The sequence below is a fragment of the Marmota marmota genome, unplaced genomic scaffold, assembly GCF_001458135.2.
Source record: "Marmota marmota marmota unplaced genomic scaffold, marMar, whole genome shotgun sequence".
In the NCBI taxonomy this organism is placed as follows: Eukaryota; Metazoa; Chordata; class Mammalia; order Rodentia; family Sciuridae; genus Marmota; species Marmota marmota.
The window spans coordinates 17,952,363-17,973,203 of record NW_025999853.1 but is presented as its reverse complement, the minus strand read 5'-3'; the positions used below and the strand labels follow the sequence as shown (position 1 = coordinate 17,973,203).

The window sequence follows — 20,841 nt, the reverse complement described above, 5'->3', positions numbered from 1 at the left end:
ACTCACAGGTGGAATATAAAATAATTGAAATCTTAGAAGCAGAATGAACGGTTGATACCAGGTTCTGGGTGGCAGTGGGGAGATATTGGAGAGATGTTAGTCAAAGAGTACAAAATTTCAGTGAGGATGAGTAAGTTGGAGAGATCTATCATACAGCAGAAAAACCATAGTTAATAGCAAGGTATTGCACTTTGAAAATCACTGAGAAATTTAAGTGTTTGTACCACAAAAAAAAAGGTAAGTACAGGAGGTAATTGATATGTTAATGAGACTCAATCAAACATTTCACAATATGTATTTCAAAACATCATATGGTACAAGATAAATATGTATAATTTTTGTCCATTTTTTTCAAAAGAAGCAAATGATGAGTTCCCGAACAAATTCCCTCAGGAGAGCCCTTCCTTGACCTCTTTCCAAAGAGTTATGCCTAAATTGCTCACCAGAATCTTAGGCTCAACTTTGCTGGCACATCCTGTTGGGAACAGGTGTAGCATCTGTTTCACTTCCTATGATATCCAGAGCAGAGACTTGAGCCTCATAAAGTTAGTCTAGACTTGGATGTCAAACTTGGTCTTCAGAGCCGATTTGCAGTTGCTTTATTGATTAAACTGCCTTTGATCTGTTGGACAGACTGTGAATGTAAACACCTCCTTGGAGCTGACCTTGAATCCAATTTGAAGATCAGACTCCATCAAAGTATCCAACAACCTGAGTATGTTCGAGGGCATTTGTAGAGAGAAGAGGTGGACAGGGGTATTGGATGCTTTGTCTAGCTACCACTGTCCCCTCTACCAAGATGGGAAGTGGCTGTGGCTTAAGATTTCTGCCCATCTCTGTTCCTCAGAAAATGGATCCCTCCTGCTTCCTGACCATCCTTCTCCTCTCCCCGGACACTGAGGGAGTGTACACCCTCCACACAATGGCCCTTGTTGAAATCAGGGTCCACAGGAAACCTGTTGGCCCAAATGATGGTCACATTCTCATGTGTTCAGCCACAGGAAGAATTTCAGTTTCTGTCTCCCCCACCATGGAGAGGAGGCTGAGGTCACAAGACTGAAAAGACCCTGTCTTGTCTCCCAACAAGAGGGGTCTGTGCAGCTGCTGGGTCCACAGCAGACAGAGGCATGCAGCAGCTGAGGCTCTTGAGAAGGCCTTTTCCTCCCACTTCCTCTGTCTGGCTTTGGTTTCTTGGAGGGCAGATGCACTTATTCCAGAGTCCCTCCCTGATTCATCTGGGCAAAAAGTCTAAAGAAACCCTTTCCTTTTCTGTAGCTCCTTTTCTTTATCTGGGAGCCTCTTGTCTGACTTACCAGCTACCAATTCTGACACTCTTTCCATTCAGAGCAGCATGAGGTAGAATTTTGTTGAATGCCAAATAGTCACTGATGTTAATTACGAACAGCCTCAGCTAAGAGGAATGGCTTTGAAAAGAAAGCCAAGGTTAGGAAGCAAGATGGATAGGTAGTAAAATGGAACCCGAACCAATTTCCCAATAAAGAACAGAAAAAAAAATACAGAACCAAGATCCAATTTGTCCAGCTGTTGCTGTGTGGCCCTCCATGAGCTGACCTCTGTCTCTGTTCTAGTTCATTTTTCCTTTAAACAGTGCTTCAGCAACAATGTTGATTTTACCTCCAAAATATTGAGCTGCTCCATGCTTCTGTGCCTTCTTGGACTCCTCCCTCTGTCAGAAATGCCTTTTCTCTCTGTCTTCCTGGAAATATCATCTTGGGCTTTTAAAACCTGGTGCAGGTACTGTTTCTTCCATCCCCAGTGATTATGATTTCACTGATCTGGATGCAGCTTGAGCATTGGGAGGTTTAAGCGCTCCCCAGGTCATTCTGATCTACAATGGAGTTTGAGAATCATAACTCTAGGCCAGTGGTTTTCAAACCTAACTGCGCTTCTGAATCAGCTGGAAGGCTGGCTACAGCACAGTGAGAGAGGTTCATTCCTTGAGTTTAGAATTCAGTAGTTCTGCAGCCTGAGAATTTGTGTTTCTTGCTTTTTTTTTTCCCCAAGAGTTTTGCTGATTTTTTTTTCATTAGTAGTACACTATTTTGTCTTCTTAAAAAAAAAAAAAAAGAAACTTTGTTTTAGTGGGCAAATAAAAATTGTATGTGTCTGCGGTGTATAACATGTTTTGATGTATGTATGCATTGTGGAATGGCTCAGTTGAACTAATTAATATATGCACTCTCTCACATGCTTTTTTGGGGGGTAAGAACTTTCTCTTCTAATGAGGCCTCAGAGGATGCTGATTCTGCTGGTTCTGGGACCACATTTTGAGAATCAGCATTCTATTCAAACTCTCTGACTTACACAGGTTCCCGATCTTGCTTTTGTCACACTACATTGTTACCAACCCATCTGCTTATCTCTTTCTGCCATTGGAAGGGAAAGGCATTAGTTTTTTAATCTCACTATGGGGCACTATCTCTGATAGATGGTAGATGCTCAATAAGTGGTTATTGAATGAGTAAATATTTAATGTCTAGTTTTCATGAAGAAAGAAAATCGTGCACCAAATTTATGCCAATCTGAGGTAATTGATCTAATAAATATGCCAGGCTGCCGAACTTCAATCTAGAAGAGGGCTTTCACAGCCTCTATGAATTGCATCTTGGATTTTGGTGATAGGATTGGGTTGGCAAAGTACTCCTCAATACACTGGATAAAAAGGCTCATGCAAAAGCAGATTATATTACATTACATCAACAACACTTCTTTTTAAACTGACATTTAATGAGTATCTCTATCAATAAAGGCCATTTAGGAGCTCTCCATAAAATGTTGTGAAAAATGAGAACATTTAAAATACAGGCAAACAATGAGTCCCATTCATACAAATTCCCTCACATGATTTCTCCAGTATCATGGATCTCAAACAGGCTCCCTCACTCTCCTCCAGTGAAGTTGGCACACGTTAACCATATTGATTGTCTGATTACAAATATAGACTGTGGCAAAAAGGACTTACAAGAGGAACCCATTTGTCCCTGTGGATTATACAGCAATGTCAGACTTAATATATACTCAACCACAAAGAAATGGAACCAGGTAGTAAAATGTTATTTCCAAGTAAATTAGACTCCTATTCAGAACAATGACTTCATTGTTTCACATAACCTTTTAGAGTAAGTCCAAAGATAATATTTTTTTTAAAAAGTTGCTTAATCCTTATTAATTTCCCAAATAGCTACTCTCCAGCAAGAATAAATTCCCTCTCTAACTTATTGATCAAGAGAACACAAAAAAATAAGAATGTATTAGTTTAATTATGAACCCCAAACCCAGAACTGGCAATCTGTTTGGAAGGCGTGGAGCCTCTATATGAGTGTGTGTGTGTGTGTGTGTGTTTGTGTGTGTGCGTTGTATGTCTTGCTTGCTGCCCATTTAGGCAGACTTCTACTTTCATGACCACCTGCTTGCTCTGGAAAGACAGTATTATCTTTCTGGTGCAGTAGGTGATGCCATCTGGAATTTGGACAGCATCCCGGCCACATTTCTCATTGAGTTAATGGAGGATCCAAGATGAGAATTGCCCTTCTAAGGTTCTGGTCAATTTCTATTAATTGGAGCTCTGTGTCCCTGGTCACCTCTAATCTTGGCCTTTAGATTGGGTTCTCAGATTTGAAAAATGTCAAAATACCTGGATATTGACTTCTTGAATTAAATATATCACAGTTGAGTTCCAGTACAGTAATAGTAGGTAACCAATGATTTGAACATGGTTAAATGATGAATGAAAGATACTGTAAGAGGTGCTTGGCTATTTTGTCAGAAATGACATTTTTTAAAAAGTACAAATCTGCCTAAAATTTATAGGAAATGCACTCAGAATTCAGAGGGACTATATCTAAGCTGTAAAGTCCACTGTGAGATCAAGAAGAAACAGATGCTGTGGCTACTTTCTGTTGCTTTCTATTCCGTGTCTTTGATTGGTTAGTTGGTTTTGAAATTAAGACTACTGGTTTTATCTTTCCTGTTTATCCTCATCAGCCTTGGATGAGAGGACCATGTGCCCTTGGCAGGCCAGCTCCAGACCTATTAGGGTTCATGTCAAGAGTATAGAGGCCTATGTGCCTTTTATCTGAATATTTAGAATTATAACTGAAGCTTCAGACTGTTTAATAAGCTATCATCTGTGCTTTTCCTTAATGAGTAAATCTTCCTAATGGTAAAAAGATTTTAAATGTAAAAACTATTGATTTCATTAAAAACCTACAAAATATCAAAGATGATCAAATTTAATGAATATTATACATGTATAGGCATTCAATTGATTGGCTGTCAAAGTTCAGGTGAGTAATCAAATAAAACACATATAATTTAAAAGCTATTACATATTTAACCCATAAAATTCATTTTTACCTTCATTTCAGTAAAGCAATTTGATTCTATTGATAGCAATAATCTAAAGTATTAGCAATAGAAAGGTAATTATGTCTAAAATATATAAATTTCAAATATATTTTAATCAAAAATATAAAGTAAATCAGCTTAGAGTATTAAAATTTTTCTCACAGTCTCAAAATATTATTTTTTCTTCTCATTCAATTTGTTTGTTAAAATGCAATGGAAAGCATAAATTATAATTATCAAAAATGTAAAAGATTATTAAATAAATCATTTTATTTTCTAAAAATGTAAAAGACTGAATCACAATTCTACAGGAAAATATGCATTTAGTTAACAAAGTAAAGAACCAGTATCTTGCTTCACACACACATCACACAGGAAGAAGTGGGCAAGTTAAATAATTTGCTTTCTGTTTTTTTACTTTATCTAAGCATCCCACCTTTCAAATACACCCCATCTTCCTGAGCAGTTTCTGATATACACAGCAGCAGCGCCCACACGCCTTCCTGGCATGCAGACATGGTTGTATTTGGTTCTAGGACATAGGTCAGATGATTAGAAGAAGGATTCCTCTGGAGCTTTAATGGTGGCAACCACAGATGTGGATGTTTTAGGGGCTTAGTCATGCTGAGCTGGCTGTGATTATAGAATTCCAAGTCAAGGAGACTCCCATGTGTTCGCCAATAAATGTAGTTTTTCTGTTTGTGATACGCATAGCACTCGGACGTCCAGAATTCATCAGGTCTTTTACTCTCATAGACCTCTGCTTGGCCTAGGCAGAGATTTTCCACCTGGATTATTGAAGTCATCTCCTTAGGGTTGACCTTTCTTCTAGCCTCATTTTTTCCTTCTGAATCATGACTGTTCTGCACTAAAATATATGAGCTAAGAATCACTGTTTCCTTATTTTAAACCCAGATCCCAAGATCACTTGTGAATAAATGAGATAGAGCAATAAATAAAATCAAACTCAGACACCCATGGCTAATGAAGCACTCAGCCTCCTTCACCCAGTTTATCAGACAAAAAAATTGGAACTTGCCCATTTGGCAGAAGCAGTAGTAGTCTGATTCCAATTACTGACAGGTGAACAGCATTCAAAACAGAAATATTACTTTGTGATTAGTTTTCATCATTGCACGACTGGGCTCAGCTGCAAAGCATGAAATAATAGCCAGTATTAAATTGGGCAATCATTATGTTCCAGGCACATTGCTGAGAGTTTTGCATGTGTTAACTCATGTGATCCTACCCATTCTCCTGAAGTTAGATAATGTTATTAAACTTCCTTTAAAGATAAAGAGACCAAGATTTTAGAGGAGTTAATTGTTTGCCTACACTCACACAGTGTGGATGTAATGGCAGTGAGGTTTGAACTTAGGTGGTCCAACACCAAAACTGTATGCCTTATTCCATTGGGCTCGCCTGTGTCCTACTGGCATTGGGCAGAGAGGTGGGAGGTTCTGAAATTGTGTCCCAAAGGAGCAACCACCAATGCAGTGTAAGTCCAAAGGGACACAATAAACTTTGATTATTTTTTTTTTTAAATCTTTGATTTGGGCCAATGTTACAAGTGTAGAATCTGACAGGGGGTGATACTTAAAATAAATTCATTGTACTGCACGGACGGGACCTCAGCCTAAGGGAAGATAGAACCACAAATAATATTATTGGGACTAACTGCATGGTAGGGCCTTCACACTGCTTATTTTTTGAAACAGACTTAAAATATATGTATGATGAGCAAGGCTGCAATGGGAGAGGGAGATTCTCCAGTTTCCCAAGCGAGAAAAGGGATTACGTAAATTTGCCAAAGATGAAACAACTGATAAGATTATGAACATGGGAAGAATATAGAGTAGCATGACTTCAGATTCGGGGCTCTTTCTATTAAATATGTCATAGTGCCTCTCACATGCCCCACCAAACCCATCTAAAGGACTAGGTAGGAAAACAGAAGCACAATATCCCACCCTCATACTTAGCCCCTTGTTCATTTTGAATGATGCTTATAAAATGTCCTACAGGTTATGGGGAAAGATCTTGACTCAGGGCATGTGGATATGGCCAGGACTAGCAGGCAGAACTAATTAATTCTGGAGTCCTCCCATGGGTGGGGCTCCAGCCGACCTAGGTCAAAGGTGACTCACAAGCTGAGCTGAGCCTGAGTCCCAAGACAAGAACCTCAGTGATGGGACTGATTAGGGCCAACCCACACTGAATTTTGTCCTGTTGATGGGACTCTCCTGGGATGATAAGCCTACTTGTATTTCTAAAAGTGAGATCATTATAGATCTTTGATGCCTGTCCATAACTAGACCCACACCTAACACAAGTATGTGGGACTCAGAAAGGGGGAGAAGATAAGGACATCACATGCATATAAGGAAGAGGAGACATTCTTTTCTGTCGGAGGTTGTCCAAGTGTGTGGCTAACGGGAAGAATATGGAGATTTATACATGCTGGGCTAGAGGACACAAAATTCAGATTGCTGCCACCTGCCCTTTCATTTCGACCAACATTACTAGCGCCCCCACTATGTGCAAGATGTGATTCTTGTCCCCAGGAAACTCAAAATACAATGCCAGGGATAGAGATAAACAGCATTCAAGTCAAACAGAATCAAGTAAGAGTCAGGACACAGGTACAAAGGATGTGTTATCATAACAACAAATAAAAAGGAGCTGTTTCTGTGGACAGTGGGAGAAAGGAGTGTTGATGTATCTTTAAGGAGACAAGAAGGTCATTCCAGGAGGAAAGAGAATGATCCAGCAAGAGTCCAGAAGATTCAGAGAAGGGAAAGAGACCAAGAAAATGTTATCACGAGAGCAAATAAATGAGCTCCAATCTCCCTGATGATGTCAACTGTCCCCGCTTCACTAAACCATTTTCCCAGTTTCCCCCTTCCCAGTATGGCCAAAGGTCTTATTGCTTTGCTGTTTTGTTGTGTTTTTTTCCCCCTCCAGGCCCCATCTTTGCTAAAACTGATTTCTCTAAAACCTTGTACTCAAGATTCACCTGTAAGCGTGGCCTCTGTTTCAATACACCTGGGGAACCCACTCAGGACCACCGACATCGACGAAGCTGCTCCCATGTGCCAGACACTGCAAAAGTGCTTCACAACAAATATGTGTGGGGCATATTTGAAAAGTAGCCTTTCATTCACACCCTTGGGTGGTCCACTTCTTGTTGTCCTGGGGTTGGTCTGTGACCAAGGGAAGACTTCAGAAGTGATGGCATGTGTCCCTTCCAAGCTTGGCTGCACAAAAGTGTGGCTTCCGTCTTGGATGTTCCCCTCTCTTACATCACTCATCTGGGAGAAGTCAATCCAAGCCATGGAGTAAGGAGATGAAGCCTCCTGCCAACAGTCATGGGATTAAACTGGGAATTAAATCATTCAGCTCCTCTGGAGTCTTCAGACTGAGATCCTGTCTGGGAGCTAGACTGCAGCTTCCTGAGTCAGAGGCACCCAAGGGAGCTACTCCCAGATCCCCAGCCCTCGGAGACTGTGTGAGATGATAAATGCCTATTGGTTTAAGCTCTATGTTCCGGGATCAATTGTTATGCAGCAGTAGACAACGGAAATAGTATGTGTGTCTATATCAGTTGATTATTTTTGAGGTACAATTCAACAAGACAAAATGCTCAGATCTGGAGCATTCATTTCAGTGATTTCGACCATTGTATACAAATGTGTAATCACCACTGGAAAAAAGATATACAACCCTCCATCACCGCAGACAATTCCTTTATGCTTTTTCCAGTTAATTCCTATTTCCTATCAGAAAATCATCTCCATTTTGGTTTCTATCACCTTAGTTTAGCCTACTTTTAATGTCCCCTGAGGGGAATCATGCAACAGGTACTGTTTTGTGTTCCTCTTACCAGAACATTTTTGAGATTTACCCACATTGTGGCATGTATCAGTTGTTTGCTCCTTTTTATTTTATTGCTGCGTTGTACCCTATTTTATGAATATACCACAGTCAGTTTCTTTGCATTGTTGGTGGACACTTGGGTTCTTTCTAGTTTTTGGCTTTTCTGAATAAGACTGATATCCTTGTAAAAGTCTTTTTGTCGACTTACGTTCTCATTTCCCCTGGGTAAATACCTAAGAACAGAAACACTAGTTGGTAATGTAGATCTGTCTCAATTAGAAACAGACAAAAATTTCTCCAAAGAAGTGCTTCATTTTATCCCCACCAGCAATGCATGAGGATTCCAGGTACTTCACATTCTCTCCAAGGTTTGGTATTGTTAGTTCTTGTTTTTTTGTTTTTGTTTTTTCTTTTTCTTTTCTTTTCATGTTTGTGTGTATGCATGCTATTGGGGATTGAACCCCAACTGTACTTTACTACTGAGCTACATCCCAAAATCTTTTTTTTTTTTTTATTTTGTATTTTGAGACAGGGTCTCACTAAGTTGCTGAGGCTGGCCTTGAATTTGTGATCCTCCTGTTTCAGGTTTTTCAGTTATCAGGATTACAGTGTGCACCACAGCACCCAACTTTTTTTTTTCTTTTTAAACAGTGCTGGGGACGAACCTAGAACCTAAAGCATATTAGGCAAGCACAACCCCAGCCCCATTGGTCTTTTGCTTTTTTGCCAATTACTGGGAATAAAATGATGTGTTCCTCTGTGGATTTAATATACTTAGTGAGTAATGACGTTATCGTTATTAGACATTCATATCTTCTTTGTGAAGTATCTAAGTTTTATTACTGTTGCCACCTGGAACTTCTGACTACTCACCTTCCTCCTTGAAAACACTGGTTGTTAAACTAGACCTGTATCCAGTCGTCCCTGGAACCTTACACCAGCCTTTCCCCCAAGGATCTTGCTTTTCTACCCAGTCTTAATGCCGTCCCTTGCCAACCCCCATCTCTACCCCCATGTTCAATTTAGACTCAACAAACATTGCCCTAAAAACTGCAGCCCCAGTAATCACCTACTAAATATCTGCCCTACCCCCAGCCCTGGGCTCTTAATGTGAGGAAATAATAAAGATAAGAGCAGGGGCAGGCTGGCAAATATTTAACAACTGGCTTTCTGGAAAAAAATAATTAATTAATTTTTAGAGTTTTGCTTGGGGGGATAGGTTTATTGGAACTACATTTACGTCTTTTTCTCTTTTTCCCTATAAATTTTTATTTTCTACATTTATGGCTGGTGTATGGGTCTCTATTCTGGGGACCTCCCATTTAAAATGTACATTCCCCTCCCCAGAAAGATCAACTGGGGTTGTTTCAAAGGCATGATGTAAAGCTCTGTACTTATTTACCAGGATGAAATGAATTGGGGACATCTTTTCCAAACTCTCCTCTCAATTGAATGTCTCATGGACCAGGCAATGCTAGGCAACCAGTTAGTAAGAAGAAAAGAACAAGAGGAAATGCATATATTGGCCATAATGGACTATAAACATTATAATCAGAGTGTGAGAGTATGAGCCAAAAGGGAAAGAATGGATTTTACTGAGAAGGCAGAAGGATGTCATTCTAAGCATTTATTAGCCATAGGGGGTAAAACGTGAGTTTTTGTAACATCTCTACCATTTCATTAACAATGAATAATAGCTCATCACCTTGGCAAACATGTCCTGCACACTTGCTATGTGCCAGGTGCTGTCAATCATTCGTCTGCATTACCTCATTTTCTCCACGCAATGTCTGCAGGAAGAGGTGCTGTTGTTATCCCCACCTCGTAGATGAGAAATTGGAGGACTGGGGATGTTTAAGCAACTTGCCCAAATCCCAACAGCTAGTAATTGGCAAGGCTAGAATCCCAGCCCAAGTCTTGATCTCCACAGTGGAAAAAACAAAGCTTAACGGGGAACAGAACATGGTTAGGACAAAAAGGGGCCACCATTTAATGAGCAGCAGTTATGCAGTAGGCCATGTGTGCAGGTCACTCCACATCAGATGGCATTCAGAGCACAGCTCTGAAAACAGATCCCAGAAAGCAAATGTATATATTGGGCAATACAAGGAGGCCATTTAACCCAGGCTTACCCCAAATACTCAGGGGATGGGAATAAGATTCATGCCCCCTGTTACTCTCAAGAGCATCCTGGTTTGGTCAGTAAATTATACAGGCACCCTAGGCAATATTATCATGTAGCAGCAGGCTGTGTCCACATGGGGAGGAACAAAATCACCCTGAGAGTGAAAAAAAAAGTCATTTGGTTGTTCTAGCCTTTCCTTTATCTCCATCTCTCCATCCACTAAATGGTGCATTCCATTTAGTGAATGGGATGTGAGAGTATGAGCCAAAGGGAAAGATATGAGCCAAAGGGAAAGCACCTGGCACATAGTTTTTATCACATTACCGTGTCCTCCGGGGTTCTGGACCTCATGTATCCCCAGTCTCAAGTCGGCCCTTTGGAAGCATCCACCCAATTCATGTTGACCACAAAGCAGCCAAAGTGGGACCAGGAGCATCTCCAGGTAAGCTAAATGTTGACAGGATCCTGGCTTCTCTGCTCTGAGTGTTCTAGCCCTCCCTGCACACCCAGCAGCTGCAAGAGACAGAAAGAGTATAAGACAACAACATTCAAAATTGCCAATGCTGCAAATAATCTAGGCCTTTACAATTCTAAGTTATGCTAAGAAAACAAAAAGTAAGCACTTTCCAAAGGTTTCATTTATGCTAGGGGTTAATATCTTGCCTGTAGATATTTTGATGCAAAAGAAAAGAGAAAAAGCAAGAGGTTTGGGATCCATGTCCCAGCCTACTGGATCTCCAAAGACTTCATCACAATTATTTACAATTGATCACAACTCCTGCCCTCCATAACATGGAAGATGGGCAGAGCCACAGGCAGGCAGGCAAAGCTATTGCATGATGTATTACATTTCTTTCCCAAGGAGTTCCATAAAGTGAAGTAAGTTTCTCTAAGGACATCACCTCATGCTGACAGTGGAAAAAAAATAAAGAAGAAGGAGAAGGAGGAGGAGGAGGAGGAGGAGGAGGAAAGGCAAAGGAAAATAGTTTAGGAGGACAGCATAAATCCAATTAAAACCACGGGTAGGACTGGGGGTGTAGCTGGGGTAGAACTTTTGCCTAGCATGTATGAGTTCCCGGGTTCAATCCCCAGCACCACAAAATAAAAACAAAAACCTTAAACTGAACCGCCCCATTTATTGTTTCTTTATGACAGAAGCATTCAAAATCCTCACCATGTGTTGGCGCACACCTGTAATCCCAGCAGCGCAGGAGGCTGAGGCAGGAGGATCATGAGTTCAAAGCCAGCTTCAGCAATTTATAGAGTCCCTAAACAACTCAGTAAGACCCTGTCTCTGAATAAAATACAAAATATGTCTGGGGATGTGACTCAGTGGTTGAGTGAATATCCCTGGGTTCAATCTCCAGTACGAAAACAAAAACCCTTTAGTTATCACATATCCAGCTCTTCCCAGTTTCAACATTCTTTATCACACATAAGCCTAGACGAAGGTGAGCAGAGGAAGACAAGGTTTTGGGGCCAATGACTTGAGTTTGAATCTTGGCTTTTCCACTTACTGTGTGGCTAAACTCTCTGGACCTGGGCTTGCAATGTCTCCATCAAAGGGCTTTGTGTGAATGGAGTGAAGTAAACAGGGGTGCAGTACTCACAGCACGGCATGAACTTGGCAGATGGTAGTTTATTGATCCTTCATAGCTCTTCCCACACAGAAGTCTCCATGCAGGCCTGTTGAAGGGTTGGCTCCTTCTGCAGAGGACAGCACTGAGGTCTGGAGAGGACATGTGGGTTGTCCAAAGTCACAGCTGGAGAAAGGGTAGTTTTCTGGTTCCAAATCCAGTGTTCCATGCAGTATTTTTCTGTGTAACCTTTGGGTTTGAAGTTGTATTTGCATACATACACATCAGATACCAGAAGGAGGAAAATATTCAGGGAGGTCTTTTCTTTGAAATCAGCCTTTGATCTTAACAAAAATTACCTTGTTATTTTCAAATAGAATAACATTGCAACATGCTCTTTTTTTTCAGGAGCCTGCAATCCAACCCCACACTTTTGTGAAATAATTGCTTATGCCTTCAGACTGCCGATTCGTGTTTGAGTTCAGACATTGGGTGAGTTACTGAAGTTATTATCAGTCACTGTGTCTTCCATAGACGGGATGAAAGGGGTCGGTATCACAGTCATGTGGCTTTTCTAAAATGCCCCATGTCTTATCTTCAGTTGACAGCAGTACAACATGCTAGATAGAAAGGTCCTGGAAAAACACTCCTGAATTCCTTCGCCTGTACTGAAAACAGATGAAGAAACATTTAAAGAAATCTGATCCGGGTACCTAAGAATTATTCCTACACCCTCTTCTGTAGCATGAAGTTGAATTTGATAATCTTTATGGTCTCTTTCCACTCAAAACACTAAATATTTTATTCTATTCCTCTGCCCCACACTACTTTTCTTGTTGGCCTTTTAAAAGTTTGGTCAGATTGGGGTATCCTGTAATATTACTGTTTCCCATTGAAAAATTAAATGGAGATGAGCTAATTTCCAATCTGTTCAAAGTCTGTATTCCTAAGCACCCTGCTCTTGATACCCGATGATAGTATTCCTGACTCAGGGGTAGGGATTTTCTTGGGGTGTAGATAGAGTTTACAATCCAAGATTCACTGGCACCATTTCATAAAGGCACACACCAAGTTCATCTGCTCATCCATCCTATTTCTATTTGACCATCTATTTATTTATTTACTCTTCAAATATTTATCTACCACTTGCTATGGTCCAGGGACAGTGCTAGATCCAGGGGCTGTGGCTGAGATTTAGATCTTGCTCTCCTAGAGATAGGAAAGATGGATAAAAACTAATCATTTCATCAAGTCCTTTAAGGAGAAGGACAATATGAGTGGGAACATGCAATTTCATGAGCGAGACAACTCCGCCAAGTGGGTGAGAGGATGGGGCAGGAGTGAGATCTACCAACAAGGCCCACATCTTCTTTTTATCCATCCTGATGCTGGGCCGGTTTCTCCATCATGCTATGCCTCAACTTCCTCAGCTGTCACACAGAGCTACAGCAGTACCTCGCTCCAAGAACTGTTGTGAGAATTACATGAGACAGCACGTGCAAAACATTTATATCAGTGTTTGGCACTAGCAAGTGCTCAGCCCAGGGTGGGAGGCACACCTGGTCTGTGCTGTGGGACACTCTAAGGAAGGGACCTGTAATGTAATCAGTGGCTCTGGAGGCTGAGTCGGGAGGATCATGAGTTCAAAGCCAGCCCCAGCAACGGCAACTCAGTGAGGCCCTGTCTCTAAATAAAATACAAAATAGGCCTGGGGATGTGGCTCAGTGGTTGAGTGCCCCTGAGTTCAATCCCCAGTACCTGCCTCCTCCCCCCAAAAATAAAAGGGACCTGTAGGCTGGGACATGAAGCATAAATCAGAGGTGAAAAGAGGTTAGGAGATAGGAGAGAAGGAATAGGGAGAGAGAAAGGGAAGGGTAAAGAAAATGTAACAAAAAGGTAAAGATCCAAAACAGAAGAGTCACGGTACTTTAGAAAAAAATAAAAAAGATGCCAGGCATAGTGGTGCATGTTTGTGATTCCAGTGACTTGGGAGGCTGAGGAGGAGGATTGCAAGTTGGAGGCCAGCCTAGGCAACTAAGTGAGACCTTGTCTCATCATAAAAAATTAAAAAGATTTGGAGATGTGGCTCAGTGGTAGAGCATTCCTAAGTTCAATCCCCAGTATAATTAATAATATTAGAGGCTAAGATGAGGCTGGAAAGGACGGACAGCCAGGTCCTGCAGCACTTAGTAGGGCTCTTTGTTAAGGGTTTTGGAATCTATCCCAAGAACATTCAGTAATTTGATGAACCATTCATGCAGCTGAAAATTCCCAACAGAAAGGCAAACATCCTATATTTTAATCTTTAAAGGAACATATACTAATTGATAAAGAGTCAGTCTCAATCAAGGAAGTAATAAAATATCTTAGGTTTTTCTGTGAGTGACATCCCTTCACATGTGCCCCTATCTGTACTTCTCTTTTCTCTGTCCCCAGAGGCCATCGCTGCTGTCCTTGAACATCAAAGTACACTTGAAGAACTGCATTTCATTGTCAAATGATTACATCCAGATAATTATATTATGGCTTTTAGGGACACGTGATCAATTTTTATAAAACATGAAGAAGAGTCTCGAAGAAACTAATATTCAATCCTTCTTCAGTTCTATTTTCCTCTATCTTTTGCGGAGGGCTATAAAATATGCAGTCTTCCAAATCTCTATCTTTTTTTCTTTTTTCATTAGCTTTAAAATTAACTTTTAATAATCCTCAAAAGTCATTCCTATTTTCAGTGATGAGTTAAAAAAAAATCAGAAACAAACTGATAAATGAATATACCAGGGATCTTGGAGTCTTTCAGATCTGGGTGCAAATCCTTCCTCAGCTGTATATTCTGGGCAACTTATTTAATGTTTCTGAGCCTCAGTTTCCCAAATTGTAAAAATAATCATAGTAAGGCTTATATTTCATTGTTGTGAGGACTATATAAGAGAATGCTTATGAATGCATCTAAGTTTAGTGTCTTGTAGGAAGGAAGGAGAGAAGAGAGTCCACTAAGATGAATTAATTACAAGGCAATCCATACACATCATGACTGAATTCATCTGTTCCAGAATCATTCAGAAATTTCTCTGAATGACATCTTCTAGAACTATAAAGATAGGTACATTTAAAAAAAAAAATATTTGGTGCTAGGTCTTTCTCTAAATTTACTTTGATAACTTGAGGGACGTGGACTCTATACAATTCAACACATATTCTTCTGAATCAAAGGCAATATCGATTCAAAATTGTTAACTTTTAAAAAGTCACATTGAGAAGTCACCTAAAACTTCTCTGTTGCATTCTTGGGACTTTCAGCCAACCAAGTTTCTTCTTTATGCTCATTATCTTCCAGAATTAAAATAAGAATCAGACTGGGATACTGGGTACACAGGACATCAAGGGGAGCATCTATGGAGAATACTGAGTAGAAAAGAAAAAGGCCACTTTAGATGTCACCCATTCACCAAAGTACTGGGCATTATCCTCACTGATAACAGAAAATCCTTTTAAATGGGACACTTTGCTCCCAGAGACTTTGTAATGTTGATTAGATTAGAAGGTCATCTTAGTAGCCCTGGTAATATAAGAAGTGAGTCTGAAGAGGTTTAAATACTGCATTTGGGGGAATTTGACACTCAAGGGTAATAAGGTAAATTGCCTAAGATTGTTCTTTTGAAATGACACAGCCGATTTCTGGGATTCTAAGTTTCTGGCTAAAAATTTGCAAACAGTATTTGTTGAACTCAAGAAAGTTATTCTAAGATGAACAGAATCCCCTGGCCCCTGTCCTCTATAGCTGTGGATGTAGGAATGCCAAGATGAAGTGTCATCTGACAGTGACCAGAACAACAAAGCCAGGCCAGCAGCCATCTGGACACACCTCAAGGTGTGCTCAGGGCATTAGCTGCCTTTTCTAAGTCCTGCATGTCCAGTCCAGGGGGCCACATGGCCACTTTCCTCCACTGCCAGGACAACGAGGGGTGGATAGCAGTGTTGAGTCATAAGTATGTTTCCATAAAACCTTCCACACTCCATCTGTAAACAGTCAAGGAGTCTGCACATCAATGTTCATTTTGCTTCATAAATCACTACTTTATGGTGCCCTGAGAAAAGGAGAGAAAGGTTTAATAGGAAAACAGTAGTGAACCCCACCTTCCATATGACAGGAGGGCACTGAAATGCCACCTACTTCAGGCATTTGAAAGAAAGAACACAAATATAGTGCATCCCTTTGTTTCAAGAAGACTGGTAGGGAGAACAGACACCTCAATACAGGGCCTCCACATCTGTGATGGACGTGTTCCAAAATCCCCACGGATAGTATAGAAAGCAATCAAGTAGAACAATTATACAATATACTATAACAAAAATGTAAACACAGTCTCTCTTTCTTTCTAAAAACATCTTATTGTGTTGTCCTTGCCCTTCTTCTTGTGACAATGTGAGGGGATGTCATCCCTACAAGATGAGGTGACATAAGTCAGCTGACACTGGCACTGTGATGTAGCGTTGAGCTTCCTTGAACCCAGCACTGAAATACCCCGACTGGCAATCTTTGACAGCAGAGCTGGTTGCTGAGTGACCAACAGTGGGTACCGCACAGCCTGGCGATACTGCTAAAGGGATGGTCCCACTTCCAGACCAGAGGGAGTGGGAGGGCGTGAGAGTTCATCCTGTTCCTCAGAAGGACACGTAATGTTAAACTTATGAATTACTTGTTCTGGAATTTTCCGTTTAATATGTTTGGACCATGGTGGATCTGGAGTAATAGAAACTGAGAACTGAGGATGGGGCAGAGTGGGGTGGGCATGACTAGAGGTGATTAAGTGCAATGAGTATTATGAATATCGGGGTAAAACTGTAAGTAGTGACCCAAAGGAGAAGCTATTGAATCCATCTAAAGAAGCGTAGGAGTTGGGAGGGAAAAAAAATCAAAAGAGATAAAATATCTACTATAGACTGTGCACCAAATATGTGGGCTATATGAGATCTTGAGTGCTTTCATTCCATGTTGGAGGGCAGTTGTAAGGTTGAGTGACAATGTCCAATACATCTTTAAAATAAACACTGCACGAGGGAAGGTGGACAGGCTCTACGTCACCCACAGAGGAAGTGGCTCTGGCACTGTGCTTAACTGCCTCTGGGAAGATCCTCAACCCAGAGCCAACCACAGTCTACAGAGAACAGGAAGTCACATGCTCAATTTGAGAGACCCCTCAAAAGACCCTTTAGCCCTAAGTCACTGTTTATTGATGCCACTTGCCAATGCTTTAGAATTATGTCTCCTTTCCCTCTAAAAGCCATTCTTTTCTCTTTTTAACTCTGAAGTAGCTGGGCCATCCCTTAATAAGCATGCAATTCTTTTTCGAAGATATTCATATTTCAGATAACATTTGGCAGAAACAGGAGGGGCAGAGAATAAACAGAACCCACAAATGTCGCTGCTCTGCTCAAATAGAACTGAGATGTCCGTGATGTAGCTCATCCCCAGAGTAAAACCCACCCGTCACTCAAATTCTGGAGACTATGTACTACAGCCAAATAGAAAGAGCAAGACTTAAGCCATGAATGCTGGTTTTAGCCTCCAAATAGTATTAGCAGAAAGGCTGATGCATTTTATTTTTAAGTTCACTTAGAGCATTTAGAAGGCACTCAAAAGTATATGAAGAGTGGTAAAATTTTAAAAATGATCCATAAATTGAATCTTGAAAGAAAGCCTGGGGATAAATATGGATGACTGAAATCCCCTTCCACAATGTCAGAATTTCTAATTAAACTATGGGTACCAATAAAAGTATGAGTATCTACAGTCAGTTGTATTAGCATTTAAATATATACCCTCATCTATTTTCATCTAATCTCACCAGTCTGACGCATAGGAATATTTGTGCTTCCTACTTAAAATCTTTACAAAGATTATATTGTCTGTGTCATGCTTTTTAGTCTTGTTGAAGAGGAATGTGTCTGGGTTTTATGTGTATGTGGTTTTACATTTAACAAAATGCCATAGTAATATCTGAATCAATGTGCCAAGGCAAAATCACTTGTTTCTATCATTTTCAGAGTATATGCTTTCTAGTCTTTTCTGTATTCTTAAATTCTTTCTTCAAAGTCAGCCAAGGAGATGATAAAAATATATTTTCTAAATCACACAATATCTTTTTAAAAATCTCTTTTCATATATAGTCCCATCCCTTATTCACCATGTAATTATTCAATTCTTCCCTCACTGGTCTGAGATTTCCTTAGATACTGGACAGAGAGAGATAAAAACTTTAACTTTGGCCACTAACAATAAAGTTGTTACCTAGCTTATCCAAAGTGGCATTGCTGTCCACTTTTTATTTATGCATCTTCTGGTGTCTCCTTTTATTACATACATAACATACTTACTTACTTACTTTATTTATTTATTTTATACTCTTCTATTCTTTCCCTGATCGTAAGTTTGAGAGAATTATTTTTATGGAGTAAAAATCAATTCTAAATCCATTTATTGAGCATCTACTATGTGCTAGACATTTTGCTAAGAGTTAGAGATGAACAAATCCTGATTCTTCCCTCTTTTTGCCCTCCCTCCATCTAATCCCTTGTTGAGTCCCATTTGGTGTAACACCAAAATGTGTCAACAGAAAGAATCTGCTTTCCTCCATTTTTCTGTTGCCACCCTTTTGCCTGGAATACTTCAGTTACAGAACTGCTTCCCTGTTTTTATTCCTGTCACCCTTGAATTCATTTTTCTCACAGAATTCGGGTGATATTTTTGACATACAATCAAATCATGTCACACTTGTGCTTCACTTTCTTCAAAGGCTTACTATTGATTTTGGAATAAAATCAGGACATTTGACTCCTACAGGTTCCTGTAGGATTTGGACCTGTCCCCTTTCTAACATCTCCCCCACCCACGTCACTTCAGATGTACAACTCTCTTTTCAGGCACAATTTGATGCCATAGACAAGTCTTTCTAGAAAATTCCTCCCCTCAGAGTTTAAGTAGGGCTCCTTTGAATCCTTTGGTCTCAGTTTCAATGTCACTCTTTGAATGAGCATTTCTTAGAATGACCATTTAACATAGCTCTTCCCTTGTTTGTCTTTGTTCCTTGTCTTCTTAGTAACATGAATTCCCTTGGGAAAGACATATGAGCTTATGTGTTTATGGGTGGTCTCCACAACTAGGCACGAGGGCAGGGCTTTTGGTTTTGTTCATCTCTGCATTATGCCTTGTGCTTGAAAGAGTGCTAATTCTGTAGCAGGTGCTAAAATACATTTGTTGAAGACATAAATAAAACTCTGTCAGTGCCCTGAAGACAGAGAGTCTCCCACACAACCAAAGGGCTAGAGATAAGCCCAGAAGGTGAATAACACAGCCAGGTTCTGTTGCTCAAGAAGCTCCTTATTAAGCAAGAAAGTTTTTTTTTTTTTAAGAATATAGAGCTTTAGAATTTTTAAATGAATACTCAAATATTATACCACATTTTATCTATGTCATACTGAAAATACTTTGTTGTTTTTGTTCTGCATCATCTAATTGCATGACAATCCACTTGACAGTGGTTGGAGTGATTGCGTAATGTGGAAGCACAGGACATAGGGTGGAAATGAATACCCAAGTGTTATGTTATGGTTTGAATGGGAGAAGTGCCCCCCTAAAGCTCATGTGTGAAGCAAAGCAGCAATGTTTAGTGGTGAAATGATCAGATTATGAGAGCTGTAACTTAATCAGTGAATGGATTAATAATTTCAATGGATTAATGGTTGGTAACTGTAGGCAGGTAGGGTGTGGCTGGAAGAAGTATGTCACTGGGATTGTGCCCTTGGGGATTATATCATCCCTGGCTCCTTGAACTTGAGCTCTCTCTGCTTCCTGGCTACTGTGAACTGAGGGCCCTTCCACCATGATATTCTTCCTCACTTTGGGCCCAGAGCTATGGAGTTGGCTGACTATGGACTGAACCTCTGAAACCAGTCCTCTTCTAAGTTGTCCTTACCATATTGCTCACAGTGATGCAAAACTGACTAGCATGATAGGTCACTGTGAATCACCAGAGAAGGCTGAGGCTACAGTCAAAACTACAACCACCCCAGAGGCTTCTGGAACTAAAACTCACAAGTTTGCTGGTTGTTTAGAGGCAGAGATAAGCACAGAACTCTAGAAACAGGAAGCAAAAATGCAGATGACAGGTATAGGGCATATTGTAAGTCGGCCCATATTTGATGAAGAGTGAGATAGGCTTGTACCATTTAAATATAGTTCAGGGAACATAAATAATCAGAGAAAGAGGAACTTTCTACAGAAAGGAAGATGGTTTCATAAGCTGTTAGAGACAATGACGCTGCTCAATGTGAACTTCTCTCTTCATGGCCTGTACATTCAGACAATGAGTAAAGATGATTTATGGGCTAGGCAACCTATTATATGACCTACAAATCCACCATTAAATTTTCTCTGCGAACTTGGGAGTGATTTTTTTTTTTTAATGTAACAAGCTGAGGCTCAGAAACTTTTAAGATACATTCTCAAGGTTCCTAGTAACTGGCAGGTCTTGAATCCAAAAAGTTCTTTTGACTTCCAATCCAGTTGCTATTGTCTATGTAATACTCAAAATATTAGACAGAAGTTGGGATTTGACTTTGCCCAACTTTGACAATTCTTTCATTCACTTGGCAATTTAGTTTTCATCCAATTTTATCAAATGAGAAATGCATTTAGAGATTCTCAACAGTAAATTTTAATTTCTGTAAATAAAATGTGCTTTCTGAATGCATTGTATTACATTAAACCAAGCAGTGGAAATAAAGATCTGAATGCGCTGGGCTGGAAATGGGAGAAGAATAATTTTAGGCATTTTCCTCATTCTGTTTAAACAGACTGAAGATTCTTTTTGGCAGGAGGCCTTTGTTTAACCA

The 20,841-nt window shown here is 40.1% G+C and overlaps 2 long non-coding RNA genes across 6 annotated transcripts in view; one reads left to right on the top strand and one right to left on the bottom strand.

Annotated features, from left to right (window-relative positions):
• Nucleotides 1-20,841, top strand: part of LOC125617098 — a 151,356-nt gene that overhangs the window by 46,794 nt on the left and 83,721 nt on the right. For both annotated transcript variants that reach the window (XR_007347951.1, XR_007347948.1), the window contains exon 2: nt 12,355-12,438. This is a non-coding gene — a long non-coding RNA (uncharacterized LOC125617098). The remainder of the gene's footprint in view (nt 1-12,354; nt 12,439-20,841) is intronic.
• LOC107140016 overlaps nt 1-20,841 on the bottom strand; it is a 52,684-nt gene that overhangs the window by 10,546 nt on the left and 21,297 nt on the right. Inside the window, exons 5-6 of one of the 4 annotated variants that reach the window (XR_007347941.1) lie at nt 11,980-12,614; nt 10,694-10,882 (exon numbers count right to left, since the gene is read on the bottom strand). This is a non-coding gene — a long non-coding RNA (uncharacterized LOC107140016). Of the gene's footprint in view, nt 1-8,820; nt 10,883-11,591; nt 12,615-20,841 lie in introns of those variants that run through there. The other 3 variants (XR_007347942.1, XR_007347940.1, XR_007347943.1) reach the window with 3 other exon arrangements.